At 40.1% G+C, this 23,871-nt stretch overlaps 1 protein-coding gene across 5 annotated transcripts in view; it reads right to left on the bottom strand.

Moving 5' to 3' along the window:
* Positions 1-9,454, bottom strand: part of ZMYND11 (zinc finger MYND-type containing 11) — a 106,183-nt gene extending 96,729 nt beyond the window's left edge. For 3 of the 5 annotated variants that reach the window (XM_058019151.1, XM_058019175.1, XM_058019185.1), the window contains exon 1: positions 9,244-9,454. The gene's annotated coding sequence lies outside the window, so the exon portion shown is untranslated. Of the gene's footprint in view, positions 1-7,760; positions 7,782-8,777; positions 8,822-9,243 lie in introns of those variants that run through there. The other 2 variants (XM_058019159.1, XM_058019167.1) reach the window with 2 other exon arrangements.
* Between the last annotated feature and the right edge of the window lie 14,417 nt (positions 9,455-23,871).

Here is a 23,871-nt window from a genome sequence, read left to right as displayed (position 1 = left end):
CTCACTCCCAGAGATTCAGGAGAAAATTTTCTGCAGGTGTAAACTAATATTGCTCCACTAAAGTTAACAGAGCTGCACCAAATGGCATTAGCAAAGTCAGTGGTGCTGCCTCCCGTGACAAGGGTGCACCTCGATTTCCCCTTAATGTGCATCTCACAACAAACTCTCCCTTTCTTATTTTCATATGTGCATTTCCCAGCTCTTACTGGTACAACCACTACAGTCTTTCACTAACTCGCCCCTCAAGGTCTCTTATCTCCATCAAATCCCTCAGAGAAGCAGATACAACGTGGCTCTTTCCTGTAACCTAGGAAGAAGCTCTTGGAAAATGGGCAAGAGAAAGAGCACTGCAGTGAGGCTGCAAGGCATGTGGAAAGGACAGAACAGACTTGACCTAAAAAGCAGTAGGTTTCAACATACAGCTAAAATATTCAGTTATTACAGGAAAGAGAAATTAAAACATTCAAAAGAATGTAACAGATAAAACTTCAACATGTGTAAAAACAGCAGCCATAATCTAAATTGCTATTGTTTGGATTATTATGGAAAACAAGTACTCTGTAGCTTTCTACCTCAGAAAATTGCCTCATTTTTAACTTTTTAGGAGACATTTGATGGCTGGATAACATGACATACTAGTTTGATCAAGAAAGGCAGTTCTCCTGGAAGAAGAGCCAAGCAGAAATTTGGATACCATTCCTTCCCACTGGCCCAGGAAATACTGCAACTGCTTATCCACTAACTTGGCAGAGCAAACCCTGTTCAGCTCCTCACTCCTTGGTGCACCTGCACTCCAAGGATCTGCACCACCACACAGCTTTAGCTGATATTTATTGGTATTTCCTGTGCCTGTGTGAGGAACAAAAGTCTTTCCATTTTATTGAAAGCTCCATGTTTTCAGGAATTAGTGCTACAACTTAGACTAATACTTGGTTGACTGGAGAATGGGTTATTTTTAAGCTACTTTTTACAACTATTAAGAAAAAGAATATCAACATGAATTGAAGAAAAACCAAAACAAAACAATAAAACTGGTTCCTGGAGATGATTGACTCTTAATCTGTATTTCCTAAAAGGTGCAAGTTCAATAACAAAAGAAATTTCATGTCTGGAACCAGAGAGAAGTTAGAGAGTATGCTTCCAATTAGGAGATTTACAAAGAAGCCTTCTGGGAGCCAGGAGAGTGGAAAGTGTGCAGGAAAAGGAAGAATCTCTTTCTTACAACAAATATTTCCTGAAAGTCTATTTATTTCAGGTCAGTGTAAGCAGAAGATGAACACAAAGCTACAAAACTGAAAGATACAATTACAGACTGGGAGTGTCCATGTTTCTCACTTTCCAACACTGTCTGAAACGCTCCCAGGTATGCATCAGCACTCTCCTTCGAAAAGTTATGTTAGTGAAACAAAACATTTTTTTTAACACACAAAAAACAATCAATCAACCAACCAATATTTTAATATGGCAGCTTTTAAACAGCCTGATATTCCATTCTAGTCAGACTCCTAAGAGGTTAAACACCCTGAGTTATCTCTAAGCAACATTAACATCCCTTCTCACTGTTCCTCATATTTTACTATCACAAAGAGGTTTTAAGAAAATTATTTTTATTGGAGAAAAAATTTAAAATTTTCTTTTTTTTTAAATATTAGAACCAATGCCAAATTATTCAGTGTTCCATATTGTATTCAAATGTCAGCTTGCATGTAATGACTGACACTGAAGCTTCCTGAGATAAGTCCATGCAGCCAGTTCTTAAGAATGTCCTCCATTCTCAACTATACTTATGTGAAGCTAAAAATGGTGTCAGTCTGGTTCCTGGGAAAATAAATAATAACAATTCTTCACTTTTAATAAAAAATAAAGTTTCCTGCAATTTTGAATGTTTAACAAAGAAGGAATAGAAGCACAACATGAGGAGAACATTACCCACTCTAAACAATTTGTTATGTGGAACAAAAAAGATTGTCTAGATTTGCCCACTGTTTGCAGGTAAATGATAAAAACAGGATGGATCAAGATAAATTTCAGAACTCAGGTTTTTAATTTATGTTCTATGATTAAAAAAAACCATTACTTAACCTGCTTGCACATTCACAATTTCCGTAATTTTGAACTATGTAAAAATACACAGTTCCCTGACATACCTATTTTCTAGCTTTCCTGATGTAAGAATAAACCTTTCTTCTCATAATGGTATTGGTTTTTCCAGTAGGAATTTCTTCTTTCACCATTTTGTTTATCTATAATTAAAGTTTTCCACAACACACAGGATTTCAGATTTAAAGAAAATGGCAGAAATCACTAACAGAAAAATATTATCCATTTTTCTCTGTTCTTTTCCTAAGCACTGTAACCTCCTTCAAACACTAATGTACATGTAGAAAAAGTGCCTTAACTTCAATGGAAACAAATATTAATTTAAAATTTAGCATGTGCAAAAAACCAAGTTATACTGTTGATATTGAATAGGCATAAAAATGCCCATGTAACAACGCTATTGAATTCCATAGAAGAATCAAAAATACAGCATTACATAAAATTATAACAGCACAACTAATTTTGACTTCCTTGAATATTGGAGTCATATGTAAGGTTTTAATTTTTAAAACTATTTTGTGGAACTAAACTTATTCATCAGTATGCTCTAAGACCTATGCATTTTCATGCCTGTGGGAAACAAGTGCTTATATGATCTAGGTCTCCATCATTATATTAATATTAATCTATGGGTAACAATGAATTTTCTGCAGTGAATATCAAATTTCATCAGTGAACAATCAGTGACTGTGTGGCCTGTGATTACATTTTATGAAATAGCAATTCTTTTGTTTTGATTTTGTACAATTTTGAACCCGGATCCTAGTAATTGCTTGGGGGAAGGAGATTGTGCGTAAACTCTGGGTTTCAGCTTGTCTCTGAAGCCAATGACAGCTCATAAGACACTGATCACAAAATTAACAACCGACCAGAAGGAAAATGGAGAATCCCTGCTCCATTCTGAGGCAAAATTTCCACTTTAATTTGTGCATGTGAATGCACACACTGCAGTGTTATGCAAGGACAGACTCTGTCCTCTTTGGAAGTTTTCTTTTACTAGCAATGACACCATGAAAATAGTAATAAGGCACAAGCAGCCAGTGCAGACTTGGCTGGTGCTTGGTTTTTGGCTTGAGAAGCATCTGTAATTGCAAACAGGTATCTGTACAGAGAGATCCTCTCTTACTGAACACATAAATGTTGTGTGAGACTTAACAGAAAATGATAGCGTGCTAAGAAAGATAAAGCTCTCTGATCAGTCTCTCAGATCTTAGAGATTTGTTGAGCAATAAACATATCTTACATACTTTTAATTTCTTTTTCACTGTGTACTATTTCTAGCTACTCTGAGATTCTGCTAATCATTTTCTCTCAGCTCCATTTTGTTTCACTTCATCTCTTTTCCAGAAGGTTCAAATAAAACCTAAGGTTGACAGACAAGAATCGCTCTGCTAAAATTAGTGAACTAAGTGCCTTGTCCCATGAGTCACAGCACAGCTCCCCTCCAGCTCTCTTTAAAAGACCAGATAACAATGCCATGCCCCAAGTGCATGGGATCAAAGTACAAATACCCACTTGCCAAAACACTGCTTTGGGTACTACACCTACTAGCACAGTCCTATGCTCTGTAACCAAAACATTCTTAAATCAGCTGCATTAAAATCATCAATTTGAATATAATGCAAGTTGGTTTATATTTAACATAGTAACAAACATAGGAGAAAGGAGAGGTAAGAAGGAATACTTCAACACTTCTTTTTCAAAATTACTAGATGTCAAATCAATAGTATCCTATTACAGATAAAAAATTAATTATGACAGTGAGTCCAGTTCTTTGCATGCAAAAAATACAATTTCCACAGAAACGGTGAATGGGATATTACTGCTATTTTTGTTGGTATGTTTAAATTAATTTTTTAATGAGTAAGTGGATTTTAGTACTTTAAATTTCAATGTGTCTGGTGTTAAAATTATTTCTTAAGAATTAGTTTTATATGATAGTGTAAGTGAGAGTTGTATGAAGATTCATAATCCTGAAATCATAATGTTTTATTCTGCAATTATTTAATCCTGGAATTCAAAACTAAATACAGCGTAAAGATACATGCAAAGATATCCTGATTGTTAGTAAGTACACCAATAAATCATATTTCACTTCTATTTTGAATACATTTCTAAATTTGAAATTATAAATACTCTTGCCTTTTTCTCAGTAACATGCTTTAAACTCAAATTTAATTTCTCTGTATTTTCATAACAGATACCTTTTGCATTCTAGTGAAGTGTAAAATGAGAGATTGGAAGAAAATTAAAAACCAGTCTTTTTGTACACAAAACTCTCAATAGCTACACTTTGGATTTATCTACATGGTGCAGCTACAGGATCAGGCTCTGATGGGATATTACCAAAGCTGGCTAAAATTAGACACCATGAGCTTTAACTTGGGTTCATGGACATGTCAGTATGTATCACCACTGTGCCTGCTGTAGCCTGCCCACAGGACTAAAAGATCCTGGTCATTTCAGGGACAAAAAAAAAAAGAGAAGAAGTAAATATGAATGCCAGGAGCTCACCTGTGCAGGCTCGAGGCCACAGTGTTTGTTGTACTGTACACAGCCACTCTGTGCTGTCCATCAGTTACCATCCCTACACCCAGGAATGAAGGGGTTTGTGGGGTTTCCACATTTGTTTTGCATTTCATATGCTCTCAGCAATAAAGAAATTCCTGAAAAATGGAATCATTACGTCATTTTATAAAGTACCTACTTTGCAGGCTGTACTCTCGCCACTGGAAGATTAAACCTTAGAACAATAACCCAATTATGAGCTAAATTTACATTCAACTGATGAAAAATGATCCAGAACCTGACAAGAATAATCTTTGTTCACAATGTTTAGCACAAGCAACACTGACAGCCTAAAATGTATGAGCTATATAAAAGATGACATACTCTGCACTGCCCAGCTACCAAGGGCACCATGCTCCAGGTACTACACACATAATGTGGGAGTGCTCACCACATCCTGAGACTAAGCAAACCTAACAAAAACCAAGGTACAAAACCCTCTGCAGATAAAGAACATGATCCTACATTACCTCCTGAACAATCAGGGCAAAAATGATGGCTAAACAAAGTCCTATTATATGGAAGGAAAACTGCAATTAATAAAATCAGGGGTTAGGATTTTAAACAAATTCATATATGTACTGGATAAATATGAGGAAAAGAACTGCTCCAACAATTCTGTTCTAACTTTTGAAAAAAATGTCCAAACTCTACTTTATTCAGGAAAGTAAAATCTTGTGTGCATTTCGTTGGTAATTTTAAACAATTCCACATTTTACAAACCAAGTTCATCACTGGAGTGAGGCACACATACCTTGCACAGACTAATTTTGTTTATAGTTCTAGTTAGCATTTGTAACAACCTGCATTATGGGTAAAAGACATCTTTTACTGACAATTATGCTAATCTGGGTCTAGCTAAAAAGTCATCTAAGAAGCAAATCAGAAATTTCCTGAAGACATCTTCATCATCACCTTGTCCCTTTTTCAGAACCTTTAGCCTGGACTGATTCCCACTGCCTGAAGTCTTCACACACTTCCAGAGATAAATGCTCTGAAAGACTGTGGAAGGCAGTTACTATGAAAATTAGTTACAGGTATGTCCAAAATTTGTGAACTTTAGCTGACTGAAATTGGCTCCTCAATTTCAAAACATGTCTCTTTATTCTAGAATTCCCCCTCATTCTCAAACTGTGTGAAACGAAACAATTTGCTAGCTAACTAGATAATGCAGGCATCTACAGAGACTTTTAGATGCCTAAAAGTGAGAAAACATCTTCAATGTTATCTTTTATCTATTTCCTTTTGAGGTATTTTATTCTAACCCAGTGACTGCAGATGGCAGAGTTCAGTGGTCCCCAAGCTGTGGTGCACTGGTAGAGATGCACAACAGTCTCGATGGAGCCTGAGCCATCAAGGTGAGCTTGAGGCCAAATTCATGGCCCATGTGCCCAGGGAGCACCACATCACTAACAGCACCCAGTATGTTTTATTTATGTGCAGGCAGAAATACCAAGCACACTTCACAGCCTTGCACTGTCTCACTTGCTTTGGAGATGACCTTAAGCCAAAAAACACAACCCAGGCTCTCCTGCTGCAGGAGCCTCAGGTCAGGCTGAACAGAACCTTCTCCTCTCTGCTCCAAGGCAGGGGAACCCCAGGACACTTGGACAGCAGACACCCACAGAATTCCTACTGCCTGCAAACAGCAAGGACACACAGCACACGAACTACCAGTCACACATTGTGCACAGCAATTCCACTCATGGAACTCTTGTCACTCCAGTAGTGCTCACTTTTTCCCTGAAAAGTTATGAAGCATTGCTCTGCCTCATACTACAGAAGGACTATCTCAAACTTTTAAGAATTTTGGTTTCTGGTGAACAAACTCAATTAGGTTTTTTTACATTTATATTTAATAGTTGCCAAGTGCTTGCTTAGATTTAAAAAACAAAACAAGCAACACGTTCAGAGGTGAAATACCTGTAAAACTTTTGCTACAAAGCTTCAAACGGCTTAAAAGTATCTTTAGCACATCACCAAAGTTCTAAAACCCCCTCCCAACATCCACAGACTCCCAACTCCCCTTACAAAGTTGACTTCAGCACAAGACAATTTCCATCACATTATCTGGTTCATGAGGTGGAGAGGAAGATCATTTTTCTCACTGAGACCTTTACTACTGCTACCAAGCATTAGTTGCAGAGACCACCATCCATAGCACAACCAACAGAGCCATCAACACAGTCACTTTTTCCCCCACTCACTAAAACCAAACTCACCATCAGCAAGATAAAGTGCTCTCTGTTGAACTACTCACCCCATGAACCATTCCCTTCCCTCCCTTCCCCATGCAACTAGATAGGGTCAAAGCACAGAGGGTTTGTTTAGGCATGGAAAAGCTGGCATTTTAAGGCCATAAATCCACAGTGGGAATTAATTAATGCCATAAATCCCATAAAAGTGGAAATTATTTTGTGGGCACTTCCACTTTTAAACAAAACATTAGTCAGCAAACAGTTGACTTCCCTAAAGACTTTCTGTAGCACACTCAAGAGTGATTGATAATTAAAAAATAAAAGTGGAGAGATGCCAGGTCCTTCATACTGAAGGATGAGGAACTCAAAAAACCCAAAGCAGTGCAACCTGAACCACAAACTGGCATTTCCCCTCCCATTTTCCCCCTCCTCACACCTGCCTCAGCATTCACCCCTAAAGAATTAAACTATTTCCTACAAAAGCAAGAAAAATGAAAAAAAATATCAGCATTAAGTAGGACAAGAAAGCATTTTCCACTCTTTTTCTTTTCAACTGCAATAAGATCTTCTTAAAACTACAATAAATAGAATTACTCCAACAATACAGAGACTATGCCAGATGATTCCAGGTTAAATTATAAAACCAAACAGCACCAAAAGTTTTTGGTTTAAAGTTTTTTCACTCCTTTATCTCTTCTCAAACCACCCCATCTCTAGCGTCTGTAAAGTTCACAGAAGACCAAAACCAAATCCCTAAAGCCTACTGGTTTCCGGATAAGCCCCAAAAGACACACAAAGTTTCCCAAATCCTTAACATCAGCTTTTTATAGGGGGACTGTTGTCTGGACCACACGGAAGGTCAGGAAAGAGCACGAAGCTCCCCATCATCCTTACCACGGGCGCTCCCACACCTACACTTCCATCCTTTCCCCGAAAGAAAGGAGACACAGGCCTGTGAGCAGCCCCGAGGGAGGGGTGAAGGCGAACACCCCACAAAGTGCACCACGGGCAGCTGTCTGCAAACGCGGCTTCGGGGGGGCACCCACACAAAGATCCCCAGAACGCAAACAAAAGCGAGCCCGTCGCCAGCTCGCATTCCCGAACCGCCGAGTCCGGCACAGCCCCGGGAGGGCCCTTCCCGGCGCTGCCCCGGAGGCCGCGGGGAGCCGGGGGGGCAGAGCGGAGAAATCGCCCCCTTTACCCCCCGGGCCCTGCCCCAGAGCACACGGGAGAGGGGGGGAAGCCCCCGGGGCTGTGCCGGCGGCCAAGGCGATGCCGGGCCCCGGTGCCCCGCCGGGCGGCGAGGCCGTCCCGGCCGCGGGGGTGGCACCGCCCGCTGCCGCCGGCGGAGGAGGGCTGGGGCTCTGAGTTCACCCTTTCCCCGTCCCCTCCCCTGCCCCCCGCGGGCACGGCGGCCATGGCCCCTCGCCCGGCCTGCGGGGGCCCCGCCGTCTCTCTCCTGTGGAGCCTCGGCGCTGTCGAGCAGCTGCCATTACTCGGGCCAAGACCCGTCCTCCGAGCAGGCATCCCCCTCCCCAGCGAGGAAATGCGGCGGCGGCGGGGGTGTGTGAGCGAAAGGAAAGCGGGGGAGAGTGGGGAGCAAAGCGGTGGCACCGCGTGCGGGAGAGAGCGGGGCCGGGGGAGACGGGGCTGAGGCCGAGCTGCACCACACCCTGCCCGGCCTCGCCTCTCACGCGAGTCCCCGGCTCCCCCGCGCCCTGCAGGCCCGCGCGGAGCGCTGGAAGCGGCGATTCTCTCCGGAGCTCCCCTCTCCCCACCCCACCTCCTCCCGCCCCGGCCCCGGGGCTGGCTGCAACTCGGCACGGGGGCGCGGGGGACCCGCCGCCGCCTCCCAGCCGAAATTCGACCGGGGAAGGTGTGGGGACAAAAATAATCGCCGTTAATAATCACACGCGCTCCGCCGCCGTCCCCTTCTCCTCCTCGGTTTCCAAGCGGGCTGCCAGATAATCCTGCCCACTCCGAAAAATGAAATAATAATAATAATAAAAAAATCCCGCCTTCCATCTCCCCCCCGCAGCCCCACACATTTTATTATTAAGTATAATTGCTCCCCCCTCCTCATACGGCACCCTGCGGGGAAGGATTGCCCCCTCCCCTGGTGCCCAGCCCTTCCCCTGTCCCCTCTCCCCCATCTCCTTGGAACAGTGTGTACATGATTTTGTAGTTTTTTTAAGGCGCCATGTTTATAATCCTCCATCATATTAAAAAAAAAAAAAAAATCCACCCAGCATGAGACACGGCGTCTCTCGCACCCCAAAGCCAGGGAGGCAGACACAGAAATATCCACAGGGCTGTAAATTCACCCCCCCCTCCCGCACACACACCCCTCCTCCCCAGACTTAAAAGTCTCTCTCACCTTGTGCTGCTGGCGCTGCTTCTGCTGCTGCAGGGGGGGAGAAGTTAAGCCAGGGGAAACTTTTCAATCCCTTCCCCAGGCCGCTGCTGCCTCCTCCTTCCACATATTTTTCCCCTCAGAGTTTTATTGTGTCTGAATTTTCTCTCTCTCTCTCCTCTTCTGTCTGTCCACAGTTCAGGTTTCTGGGGTAAACAGGGTTTAGGATGGTGCTAGGGATATTTGGGAGAAGGAGAACTCTAGTGGTCTCTGCTGGAGTTGCTGTTTGTTTCTTTTATTATTTTTTTTTAATAATACATTTGAAACGGATCTTTAACTATTTATTATGTATGTATTTTGTCATACTCTTAGATCTGGACCCTCTCTTATTGCAGAGGGAAAATGTTGTGCTTATCCAGCCTTGATACATGAAAATTCCTCCTATCATGAAGTCTAACTTGGAGAAATGACAGATAATGTTTTTGAAAGTAGACACTCACCTTGAGCAACAGAAACTAAAACACAGAGAATCAGCGGTCTGTCTCAGAGTTGTCAATACGTCGTGAGAGCTGTAGATCACAGAAGCATAGAATCATTTAAATTGGAAAAGACTTTTATGATCATTGAGTCCAACTGTTAGCCATACTTGCACTGCAGGGTAGGGAAATACATATTAATACAAATACATAACTTTAAAGGAACATAAATATATGTTCCTATATATATACATGGGAACATATATATATATAGTATATGTAAGTAGCAAGAAAATGTGCATTTTATATTTTTTAATGGACTGTAAGATAAATATTAATAAATGTCTATGGAAATATATCCTAAAGTTTCTGAAATTCTTCAGAAATTATTAAATGGGTAAGTAACACTTCACAATTAATTGACCTGACTAGAATTTTACTTTTATTAAAATATACTGCAAGTTTAATGCTGTAAATATTTATGCATGCAAAAAAATTTAGTCATATGAGTAGTCATTAATATTTCTGAAATAGTAGAAGGAAATAGTAGTGCTAATGTTGAAAAAGAAGCATCCATTGTGCCTGGTCAGTCAAAGATTAAACAGTTTGCACACTGAACAGTGAAAGTTTCTCCAGTGTGTCCACTAAATAAGATTTCAAGTAGTGTCTGAAACCAGTTTCTTTGAGACTGCTGCATCAGGACATTGCACCCACTTGGAAAATAAAATGCAAATAATAGTTAGTTGCACAGCTGTGATAAATGAATTTAAATATGAAATAATGTTTTACATTATTTAAATAAACAGATAGGAAAGAAAGTGCTGGTAATCTGCTCTCAAAGAGCGCTTGAGGCATTGGGCAGATACCCAGTAGTGGTACTATAATTTATTAACTGCATTATATTGCTTGTATTAATAAAAAAGCAAATGAAATTTACAAGCAAATTTTAAAGTAAGAAGGGATTTGCCATCAATATAATTACAAAAAGACTACCTTATGTTGAGCATTTATTTATGGAGTTTGGCTGTGATTTCGTTAAGGCATGTCATTTTCAAAAGAAGTTTGATAGAAATATATGCCAAGTTTCCATGGGATATTACTGGCTTGCCTGTCCTAGCTTTCTTTGAAACCTCTGTTCAAATTGCATCTGAGCTATATTTATACACAGGGGGGAAAAGAAGAATTTGGGGTCATTATAGTTTTTGCTGTTTCTACCATGCAGTCAAGCCAAGAGCTCTCCTCAAGCTGACATGGTTAAGGTGCACTGATTTTTGCATCCAGAATCAGAGGACAAACATAGCTAGCAGTCACATAACCATTTTTAATTCTTCACCACAAGCAGCCAGACATCCCCAAAAACCTGGGTTGGCCGAGGGGATTTGCCCTAACTCCAAAACAAAGCTCCAGAGCGAGTCTCAGCTTCTCCAGTGAAAGATTTATTGCTCTGTCACAGTGCCTTCTCCTTACCTATGTAAATATTTATTTAAGGCAGAAGTTCAGCTATCTTCAGTATAAAGAAGTTTTAGCCTCTTATCTCTCTCAGGACCCATGGAGAGCTGTCAAATAAACACTTAGGCCACAGTTTTACCGGCATGAAAGCACATGGAGGGTGGAAGCCTTATGCCTTGCCTACCATACAGGTTTTTACCTGGAGTCTACCACTTGCCAACAATCTCCTGTACTTAACAAATTTATAAAGGCTAGTCTGGACCACCTCCAGATATTTGTTTCAGGATACAAATATTTATTTTAGACAGAACAAGGTGTCCTAAAGCAAACATTTAGGGAGTGTCTGCAACCATAGCCACGTTACCTTCTCTGAGCTGGGAGCAGTGAATTAGAGCCAGTGTAGAAAAAAAGGCATAGAGCTTATAAATGGGTATTCATGGGCCCTCCTGGGTTTTGGGGGGTTTTGATATCCTTATTAATAGCTGACAGGCATAGAGCTTATAAATGGGTGTTCATGGGCCCTCCTGGGTTTTGGGGGGTTTTGATATCCTCATTAATAGCTGACAGGCATAGAGCTTATAAATTGGTGCTCATGGGCCCTCATGGGTTTTGGGGTGCTTTGATATCCCCCGAGTAACTGTTTGCATTATATAGCGTTCAGGATGCACGTTGAAGGATTAAAAGGAAGCATTTTTGTCTCGTTTCGACTTATTTTTATGGGTATTGTGAAGACTTTTTAATGCTCGTCAGTGCAGAGCTTCGCAGCCCGGCTGGCCGGGCTGGGCTAGCCCGACTGCCCCGCTTACCGCAGTGGCTGGGTGTCTAACAGGAGCCCTGCGGCGAGGCCCTCCCGGCCATTCACTTTCACTGGCAGCGGGGTCCGGGAGCGCCGAGCCCGGCAGACAATGGGAAGGAAATCCCCCCTCCCCCAGCCCCGGCCGCGCCGAGTTTCCTCGTCTGCACCGGGAAGTGTTTGTTCCAACCCAAAGCGGGCTCGGGGCGGCTGCAGCCCCCCTTCCCCGGGGCGAGGGCGGGGGCGGTGCGAGGCCGCAGGGCCGCGTTTCCTCCGCCCGGCCGTGAAGGGCCCGGGGAAGGGCGAGCGGGAGCCGCGGCTCTGGGGCATGACCGGCACCGCTCGGGCTCGCAGGGGCTCGGTGCGGGAAAGGATTTGCTGGTCCGAAAGGTTCCTGGTGAGGGCTCAATAAGCCTGCTGGCTTACGTGGTTGTGGGGAGAGAAAACGCACCACTGCGTCAGTGTTAGAACATGATAAAGTTACTTCCTTCCGACTAGAAAGTACTTGCCGTGGGAATGCATCGGTCTGCATTTGTGCTGTGTGCCTTTGCCAGCAGTGCTGCACTGGTGTGTAAACAGGGGATTTGTAGGCACCGCTTCCCTTGCAAAGGGACTCGGAGGGAGAAGAAGCAGCTGAATAAAGAAGCGCAGAATTAGCATCACCCAGACCAAGAATGTAATCTACTACTATGAATTAAAGGGGACATCAGGCAGGTTCATGGTAAAGAAATCCTTCGCAGGTTGTAGACACACAAACTATGACTTGGGAAATCCCTGAGCTGATCCTAGTTGGAGGCTGGGACATGAATACACTCTGTCCTGGTTGTTACATGTTCCCCAGGTATGCCCACTATACTTTCCAGGCATGAGAAGATCAACACTGCCTAGTGTCAAGCAGACTGGTAAATATCCCTCTGTGTTCCTTTCAAATGCTACTCTTCCCATCCTCCTTTTCAAAACATCATTGTATTTTCAATTCTAAATACTGGAGAACACAATCCTGTGTGTATATGACTTTTTATTCTTGCCACAATCTTCTGCCATTCTCTTGCTTCAGTAGTACAACCATCAAACCTGCAGGTGAACAAGTACAATGAACAGAATCATTGCTGGTGGGTTCCAGGTACTGGTCTTGGTACCATGAAATCATCCACTGAATGCTGCCCTTGGGAGAAGGGAGTGTTGTCCTCTCCATCATGGCACTTGTGCTAGGCTAATGAATGCACATCCTTGTGTTCTCCAGGACTCTCTACCATCTTTCTGGCTGAACCAAACCCACCCACTATAAGCTCAAGTCTTTATCTGGCTTTGTAAGATAGCTGTCTTGCTGGTGGTGCCAACCCACTTCACTGTGTACTCCACTCCCAGCTGCACTGAAACAAAAAATATTTGAATGTGTTTCCTGGGAGGCAGGTCTGCTGTGTTGTGATCACAGAAGTATTAATGCAGAAAATTAGTGTAAATTTTTCATCAGAACGAAGTTTAGCAACACAGTTTTCTTTGCAGTAAAAATCTCAGCAAGGCATTTAATTTAGGAAGCTGGGGGAAGGGAACAAAGACTTAATAACAACAGGCTCAGGAAATCCATGGAGCTGAAAACAGTTGGAGGATGGGAGAGTCTTAAGGAGAAGGTTATGCTCTTCCTTTTTTCCCCAGGCATTGTAAAGAAAATACCAGGCTCAAGAGGGGGATACAGAGCAGAGAACCCCCAATGTCTGCTGCTCCATGAAGCTGTCTAAGGAATGAGTTCAAGTCTCCCAGAGATGCTGTCCTTGTAGATGACATGACTGAGGATTGAAACAGACCATACAGCAGCCAGAATCCTTCCTTCCATTTCAGCTTCCCTCTCCTTGCTATGTCCCTAGCTAAGCACCACTGGCTGTGTGGTACAGGCTACCCACAGTGCTCAGAGTTGTGCAGGCAGAACTTCCAAAGACATTCTGGGGTATTTGTTGAAAACAGTAAATTGCGGGGAGGTGGATCTTTGATCTCACAGCCCATGCCTGTGTGAGTTCCTTGTGGGTATAGCTGGTAATAAAAAACTCACTCAGAGCTAAGTCTAGCAAGTATAGATGTAGACTAAGATACAAAAAATGCACTTTTTTTTTTCAGTGTGTTCTCTCTTTACATTTTCATGCACAACTGGGAATAGAGGTTTATCCGAAAAAGTTTACCTGTGAGTAAACTGACATATGTTTATGACATATGACATGACATGTGTTTACACTAGCATTATGGTTCATGAAAAGTGTATGCCTGGTTCAGCACAGACTCTGCCAAAGGAAACTTAGCTCCATATTTTTTAATTAATTCTAAACAGCAGAGTGAGTTCACACCAGTTGCATACTTTGTGGAAAAAAACCCTTTAATGTCAGTTTCCAAGTGTATGTCAAATCTATCTCACACAGGTCTGTATTGGTGTAATATAGGAAATAATTTATATCTATGTAGAATAAATGCTCAAAGCTTATATTTGATTTTAGACTGAAATAGCATTTGTTTTTATTTTTTGAGGATTCTGTGACTGGAGAAACATAATTTGCCAGAAAATCTGCTGGTACTATGAGGAAATAAGTAGTACCTTTTGTTATTAAATAACTACAGAATGAGAACTTTTATATAGATATACAATGAATACCATAATTTTGGGGAAATAATAATTACACTGCACATCATACTAAACACCAGCATCGAAAATAATAAGAAAAAAAAATGCTATGTTTAAAGTAAGTGGAGTCTATCCTTCCAAGGCAGGGGACAGACATGGATTAGGGAGGTGCATGCATTAGGAGCATGCAAAGATGTTCAAGTTCCTTTAAGAAAAAGTTAGCTCATGACAAGCCAGGTTTAACCTGTTTTGGTCCAGCACTGCCGTTTTGCTAATTAGTGCAGAAACACTCAGTGTCTGCCCTTTGTGTCAAAGCCTTCCATGATCAAACATGGCTTGTTAGCTCCAAGGTAGTGCTGGAACCAGGCAGGTTCTGTGCATTCCTGAGGCATTTCTCTGGGCTTAACAAGCCCTTCCAGCGTACAGACATCTGTCCCTGGACAGAGCAGAGACATACAGATGTTTCTGAAAGAGAGAATGTGCTATCATTAGTACTTAACTGAAGCTAATAAGACGTGTTAGAGCTGATCACCAGTACCGGCTCTGTACAGCTTTTTCCCAAGCTCCAGTTTCCAGGAATACACTCTTTTGCATAGCATTAGCTCCAGTCTCACTCTGTTTATTTTTGCAGTTGTGATGCTACACAAAAAAGGCAAAATTGTTTCTGAAACAGAGCTGCTCTTGCATCTAACACATTGCCTGAGCTAAAGATCCTTACCAGACTGAAGCTGGCCTGGCACAAAGCCATCTTCATATGCTTGGAGCTTTGATGTGCCCTGATATCATCTGCAGCTTGACTACACCTCTCAGTGATATCACTCATAGGCTGTACAAGGATGGGCTTAATTAATAGCAACATTTGTGTCAGTTTTGGACCATTATGGGCAAGATGAAAGCTAATGTAGGAACAAAAAAAACTCCACATCTGTCATACTATATTTCAGACACCTTATTTGAAAGCTTTTTATATTATCTAAAGTTAAAGATAATGTGTTGGATAAGATATAATAGTTTAGATCCATTATCACCAATTTAATTTTTTGTTGCATTCTGTAAGGAATCACATGCTTAAAATCAATTGTAATATTCATGTCTAATTGTCCTTTCACTACCAACCTTCTTACACTGATGGAATTGGAAGAGAATGTCATGACAAGTTAACCAAAGTGGAACTTGCACAGTGAGACTGATTGAAATTATTGGATTTGAAAAGAGTACTGGGAAAAATAGATTGTGTGTTACTTGATCTTACTTGCCATGTAGAATATGTATTATGTATTATTCACAAGTAATAGATTTCATTTACATATTTGTCTATTTACCTATTTATCTTAGTTAATAGCTGCATTATGTTCAGCATATGGCAATGTAATCACTTAAAGATTTCTCATTAAAAAAAAAGAATTTATTAACACCCTATTAACTTTAGCAAGAATAATGTGGGAGTTTGAAATTGAAATATCTTGTAAATTTACCAGGCATACTAATCAAAAGCCATGGTTAGCTAGTAGCTAATTACAGGGTACCCTAATAAGGGTAACTAATTACAGTTACCATTGGAATAGTAACAAAATATGCTGCACTGCTGAGCTTAAAAAGTCCACCTTATTTCTTGATCCTGAATTAAAAAAAATAAAAGGAATCATATTCTGACATCCTGTACATGTGTGTCATTCAAGGCAATCTTGATAATACATTTTCTGTTCAATGCCTGCACTTAATAAAATTTTTAGCATTGAGACATAAATCCACATATTTTATTTCTAGTATTTGCATGCTTTATGGCCTCTTCTTACTGCTGGACTAGTTCTAATTTTTTTCATTTTTTAACATAAAAGGAAAGATTTATCATCCCCATGTTTCAATTCTTAACTATAGGTCATGCTACTTTTCACTCAGTAATTTATGTGAATGTTTTCCCTTCTGGGTGACAACTATATTGCATTCACTTTGGAAATGTTGTTGCCTTTGAATGGTTTAGCAAAACTCCAAGGTGTTGGGACTAACATACAGACATGCTTTCCCTTCTTTCTCCCATAACTAGGGGAGAAAGGCAATCCTGCCCAAGTGCCAATTAAATAAGAGTTGTATTTATTTTCTTTTCTATTTTTAGGGAAAACAAACCTACTGCATATAGTTGCTTATGCATTACATAAGAGCAAGCTAAACATGATGCGTGGCTACAGCTTTAGAATCTAAGCAATTTCTGTGTGACTTTTTAAAGAAAAATAAAGCATAGTGTTAGTACTGGAATCTGTGAGTGAAATAAGCAGAAAATTTGTGAAATACCAAAAAAAGAAAGAATTGTACTTAGAAAATGAATCAACGGAATCAGTGTTACATAATCACTCTTATATTTAGAACTATTTTTCTAATGCTATTCAGAAAAGTTGCAAAATGGTAGGTGTACACATGATAGAGAACAACACAGTTCTCTGCTGTTAAAAACTCAGGAAGCTGCAAGGAATTTACAAAAAATTTCAAAGAGGATGCTGTAATAAACATCAAGCAGGAAAGCATTGTAATAATTCCTCATAATATTATTATTGGAAAACAGATTGAATTTCCAGATGGATTCTCTATTTGAAAAGGAGACAGAGTTTCCCTTCCCCATCTTCTTAGTTTGTGTGCTGCATTTTAAACTCATAGTGCTTGATAATATAAAAACAGGACAGATCAACTCACACAAAAGTCCACGTTTGAATTCTTATGCTGCACTAATTTTTGTCTGTAAGAAAATTTTGCAGAGGTTTTAAATGAAGCACTGTCTCAGGTAGTTTACAAAGAAGGTGACCATTCACTTAAAAAGTTATATTTGCTTTCAGCTGCTGAGCTGTGAGCATATGAGGACATAGTAAACCATGCATATGGGGAATAAGGAAGATAATACGTATCTTCTTAGAATCAAAGGACTCAGGATTACTCTCTCAGGTGATCAAAAGTATTAGGAGAGGCAAAAAGAGAAATTAACTCAAAACTAAAACACAATTAATTTTTAAAATAGCCTGAAGATTCAGACTGGGCCATGTCAAAATATTTTATGTGCATGTAGGGATTCCTGAAGAGACGAATCCTTTTTGTCAAGTTGTAAGCACTGTCCAGTGTGTATGAACAACATTTTCATGCAAGGACTACAAGAATAAAATCTTCCCTCTCCTAGGAATTTAGCAACCAGGAATGAGCTCAAAGTATCCCTGTGGTAGCAGTATGGCTAATGTATGGGAGTCCTAGGGTCAAGTGTCCCAAATTTGTGTCCTCTTTTATGTTTTACTGGTTAGTAAGGGCACCCAGGTGAGAGTTGACACTGGTGCTAGCAGTGGACTTCTCTTGCCTTCTCATTACCACTGTGAAGTTATTCAGGTCCCCCAAGGGTAAAAAAATATAGAAGAGATTTAGGCACACTATATTAAAACATAATGTCCATAGGGAAAAAATTATAAACTACAAAACCCTCACAGAACACTAAGTGAATTGTTAAACTGTGTTATTTACAAGTGTTTTCATTCAGTGCCCTCAGTCCCAGGCTGAGGGGACATGGGGAAGTATGAGCTATTTGTAAGGAATTAGCTTCCAATGAAGGAATAGTGGCAGTTTTGTTGGAATGTCTTCATTGAAACTGAGGCATTCCTTCAGAGGACTGGAGTCTTGATTATTTTTTGCCTCAGTTACTAGATTTACATGGCACAATGAAGACAGAAAAAATTCTGCTCTTGAGTTCTAGCAGAACTTCCCTGGGAGTGTTTAAGTCAAACCTGAACTCATGATACATGACAGCAATGTAATTGTACTATCTTTTTTTCAGGAATACCTGTTCAAATATGCTACTGAAAAATATAAAAAAGTCTTTAAAATTGGCAAGCTCACAAGCTGTTAAAAGTGTTAACAAAGAGTTGCTTCCAAGCTTTCTCACAGATGGCTCCTTCTTTAAAATAAAAAAATAAATTAAAGAGATCATTCTTCCTTAGAGAAACAAAGAATAAAGACCAGAGTTAAATGGCTACAGAATGTAAAACACGTAGTTTAGTAACTCTGAAAGGAGCCAATAGTCATGTAGGGTAATTAGTTGAACATGAACTTGTGTAGTTAATGAAAGGAGAATACTGTTGCAATAAATAAGGTAAAGTAGAACAGATTACAGGAGGTGTAAGGAGTTGAAGACCAAACTGAACCCCAAAAGCTTTTGCTACATCTGAAGCAGTAGGTCTACAGCAAAGTTTTTACAGAATTGTCTTAGGGTTTAAACGGTTTATTTGAACATTGTTGTGGTACCCGAGACTTCAAAAAGAGGTAGTAAAGAATAAAATGTCAGAATAAAACATCTGTACAATTTTTTAGTAGAAGTTTGTGCTAGCATTTTGATCATAAGAAAAATCGTTGCTGATGAATAAATTAATAAAATGTGTCCCTCACTGTGATCTAGCCCTGGCAACAAACTACACAACATGCCTTACATTTAGGTGGCTAAATTCTGTTACCTGCAAAATGCAGTGTTCTCATCAAAACAGTCTATTGGGAGTAGTGTCTGGGTTGTAATGCCCTAAATATGGCTTGGCTTTTTTGTTCTCTTCAAAAACCATGTTAACCATTTAACAGAATCCGTTTGTTTTATCACTACAGACATTGCTTCTTTTTTATACTGCCTGCACACCCAAATTGATAGAAATGTATGTGAGTCCAGTTAATCTTAAGAAAAGTTAATCTACGCAGACAACCCTAAAAGCAAAGCAGAATCCAATAACCATTGCCCTAGATAAATAACTTTGTTGCTATTAATGTGAGCAAACTGTTTGCTACAAGTCTAGCAAGCAGTGAGAGATTGATTGGAATGTGCATCCATGGAAATACAGTTTACAATTACTAGAATTTAATGCATCATGTCTAGTGCCTGTTAGTGTGTGAAAGACTTTAATTTGTTTACTCTAGTTTTCTTCATAATATGTGTTTAAAAAAAAATGAAAAGCTTACTTTCCCTACATGGAACACCCATGATTTCCAAGCAATTAGGAACTTCTATTTCTTAAACAACTTTTTTAACTCGTCAAGACATGCACGAGTTAGCAAGCACAATAGTATCTTAATATTTGATCATACATATACAGCCTGTCTTAGTTAACAACATCAGAAATGTTAAAAATAAATGTATAAAAATAAGTTTTTTAAGTCAGAAAAGTTAATATAACCCTAAGTCTTTGTTTTGAAAGAACACAATGTGAAAAATGGAAACTAAAAATGTAGGGCCTTTATTAATAGCAACAGCTGTCACGTATTCATTTTTGTCTCTCTCGGATATTAAAAATGGCTAAATAGAATTGATTAAACTTTGCTTTAGAGCTGTCCTGGGAAGGAAGTAGCTATGACAGATTTCATCCAACAAATTACATATTTTTTTATATTGAGGCTTATAATAAAAATGCTTGGAGATCCTATACAGCATTCTTCTGTGATACTATGAAATAGAGAGGGGATAGTGGAACTCTGCTGCCATTTGTCATTTTAGAGCCATAGAAGATATCTGCAGTGCAGAGACTATGGCTCAGCTTGCCTGTGGTTTGCAGGACCATATGTGTGAATCATTTAATTCAACAATAGAACACAGATCACACTGATTATTTCTGTTACACGGAGATATTACTGCTCTTTTCCTGTTTCACAGTTTCTTTTTGGAAAAATTATTCTGATTTTCAGATAGTATAAATATTAATTGTGTTAGCATTTATAAAGTACAACAAGTCATAAGCAAATTTCACTGGAATTTTGGAAAGGGCAATGGGGAATAAAAAAGGGATCTGGTCCCCAACAGCTTTTTCTAAACATGTCAGTAGTAGCATATGCATCTCTCATTATTAAGGCCATGAAGTTGTAGTACTTAAATATCTAAATAGAGGTATAACAGTATATGCTTAAAAAAGTCACCTTTCTTTTGGCAATGGACAAATGTCAAATCATGGTGCATTGGTAAAGAGACACAGAACATCCAAGCTACAATGCCATTTTAAAATACCTGCTGAGAACCATTTGAAAATATGTAGAATTTTGACTGTGCTTTATAGATTATAGTAAACGTTTCAGCCATGCCAGAATTTCTAAGTATAACTCTGAGAGACTGAAACAAAAAAAAAAAAAAAAGGAAATTCATGACTAATTTCTTTCTTTCATATGCTTTCATATTTCCACTGCATCTGTACAGTCAGACATGCTGTTAGGCCACACTTTACATCTCTAAATTCAAAGGTAATTTAAAGCCCTCTTGAAGTCGAGAAAATTTGGCTTGAATGATGCCTTTAGAGCTGTTCCATTTCTTCTGTTTACATTGAAATCTAGCAAAATAATCTCATAGATTTGGAGTCTGTTTTTGCAGGCATGAATACAAAAGAGAAACAGGAGCTCACTTTTAATATTTTACAAAAGTGATTTAGCAAGGCAGATCAGGAAACTCCATTCTTTCTAGCAACTTAATAAATCACTCTCATGCTACTAAGTTTCAGAGTTTACTGAAGGTCTCCCTTGTAAAAGAGCTGGGGCCTGCTTTTTCCCTGGGAAATTTTTGTAAATGCTAAGGTGAATGTGAGATGAAATAAACTTGTCTGTGATACAGGAAGAGCCCAATCTGAATTCCTGTGAAACTGCACAGAGAGTTTTCTGCCTTACACAGCAGGAGAGTCACAATCACATGCATCACTTACAGAGCCCACGATGCATCAGACTGGAGAGTGATGCTTAAAAGAGGGAACAAGCACAAGCCCCTGTATCTGGGGGCAGCAGTGTCCATTTTCTGTCTCCTATGGGTGGTGTCGGTGACAGCCAGGACACTGATGGCAGGACAGTGTGACCCTGCTCAGCTGGAGCAATCAGCAACTGCACAGTCAGCAGAGACAGCAGGGAAAAGAGAGGCCAGGAGAGCAATGGGGGTTTTTAACCAACCTTGTCTTGCTTAGATTCCATAATTTTATCTCTTTTTCTTAACACTTTCAGTATTGCTTAAGGGAGCACCAACTGTGTGTGTTCCATCACAGAGAAGGGTTTGTGTGGACTTTAAGGGAGGAAGGAAGACACTGGAGGCACAGACCTTCATGTCTGAGTGAAAATTGCTCAGGAGCAGCATCAACATTATGCTGGTGTGGCCTTGGTTGAATCTACAGTTTCAAATCTTAGAAACATTTGTCTGCAACTGGGTCAGTATTTTATTTTCTATGATTTTTCTTCTCTGTGTATTTTGTAAGCGATCAAAAGTTGAAGGGGGAGGAGGGAAGCCTTTGCACAAAACACTCAGCCCTGTATATTTGCGCAAAATGTAAAATAGATGCCTGGCAGGCAAACAGAGAGTACATACTGCCACAGTAAACTAGTGATTGCTTTGAAACCACGGCTTTCTACTTCACTGCACATAAATAAGATCCTCCTAACCTCTTTCCTTGAGTTTGACAAGAAGAAAATCACAAGACTTCCATACAAGAACAGCTAAAAGCAAAGTAAGAAGGAACATCTTGGAGAAAAAGGGCAGATGGGCTCACTGCCAGAGCGATGGACCCTAAAGCACTGGTGGTCCTGGTTTGTGTGGTCTAAGATACCATTCTCATTGCCAACTCCAAAGATGTATAACTGTGGCCAGGTCTGCACTGTTTGCTCTGTCCTGGTAAAGCACTGCCGATAGAAAGGTGACCTGATTATACTGCCTGGGAATGGTTGCATGCTGTTCTATCAGAAGGAGGGATTTTATCATTTTGAGATATTGTGGGTTAACCCCATAGGGAAGATCAGCTCCACACATTCACTCACTCACTCACTCACTCACTCACTCACTCACTCACTCACTCACTCACTCACCCTCAGTGGGAAGGAGGAGAGCATTGGAAGGGTAAAAGCGAGAAAAGTTAAAAGATAAAAACAGTTTAATAGGTAAAGCCAAAGCTTCACACTCAAGCAGAGCAAAATAAGGAATTCATTCACTACTTCCATGAGCAGGCAGGTGCCAGCCATCTACAGGAAAGCAGAGCTCCCTCATGCCTAACAGTGACTTGGAAAGACAGACAGCATCACTTCAAGTATGCTCTTATTCCTTCTTTCCCCAGCTGCCCATGACTCCCCATGGTGTGGGATACCCCTCAGTCGGGTGGGGTCAGCTCTCTGTCCCCTTCCAACATCTTCTGCATGCCCAGCCCTCATTACCAGGGTGGTGTTGGAAGCAGAGAAAACCTTATCTCTGTGTAAGCACTGCTGAGGAGTAGCTTCAACATCCCTGTCTTGGCAACACTGTTTTGGTCACAAATCCAAAACAGCACCCAACAGGCTCCTATGAAGAAAGTTAACTTCATCCCAGCCAAAACTAGTACAGGAGATAAAGTTATTGCAATTCATCATATGCCTCAAATCCATTGAGAAGGATGTTAAGTAGTTTCTTGCTAAATGGGATATCTACCATAACCATTGGACACAAGTGCTCCTCTGATCTCTGCATAAATTTCAGTGTTGACTCCTCCATATGTACAGATGCTCAGTCTGGGACTAGGTTGCTAACCAAGGGAAGCAGTTTCTCATAATGTCCTCCATGTTCAGGCCTTTTGAATGAATTCTTTAAAAAATCACTTTTGAAAAATGTTTTTCAGAGGTTGGTTCTATTTGTTGCCACCCAGGACATCATTTTCTTTTTCAGCCACTATTTTATTTGGGAACACGATGCTGAGAACATTATTTAATTCTGATGGCTGAAGATTCAACTGCTGAAGAAAATTGCTGCTTTCCTAGTTTTAAAACAAATTCAACCAATGGCAACACATTAATTTTGAGGTGGATCTTCTTTTAAATATTCTTATCTAAAATAACTTTTTAAACTGTTCTGGAAACAAAGAATGAAAAACGAGGAATTTTGTTATGGAAAGAGGGAAGCCTTTAATAACAATTAATAAAAATTATAATGTAATGAGAGATTGCTGGAAGTGATGAAGAGGAACTTGAGGAAGTTGGAAAGGAGACATAATTGCCACGATGAAAGCTTTTTAAGAGAAAAGACTTTCAGACTTGGTGCATTGAAGAGGTGGAAACAGCACATAATATTTTGTTGAGGCTGGAACATTGCTGGATGTATTCCATTCACTTTAGTACACATATCAAAATGTAAATGATAAGGAAATCTAATCTTGCTATGGATGCTGACACTTGTATACTGGAAAGTTTGAATTTGCCATCTATGAACATATCAGCGCTAAAAAAACCTAGGTGCCCCTTATTTGCTTGAACATCTTAAAAGTCTGCTAGCTTTTCCTACTAAGTTTCATTGCAATTGTAGTTATAAAGTATAAAAATCCAAAGTATAAAAACCACTATGTGGT

This window comes from Melospiza georgiana, chromosome 1, assembly GCF_028018845.1.
Source record: "Melospiza georgiana isolate bMelGeo1 chromosome 1, bMelGeo1.pri, whole genome shotgun sequence".
Lineage (NCBI taxonomy): Eukaryota > Metazoa > Chordata > Aves > Passeriformes > Passerellidae > Melospiza > Melospiza georgiana.
This window is presented reverse-complemented; position numbering and strand designations above follow the sequence as displayed.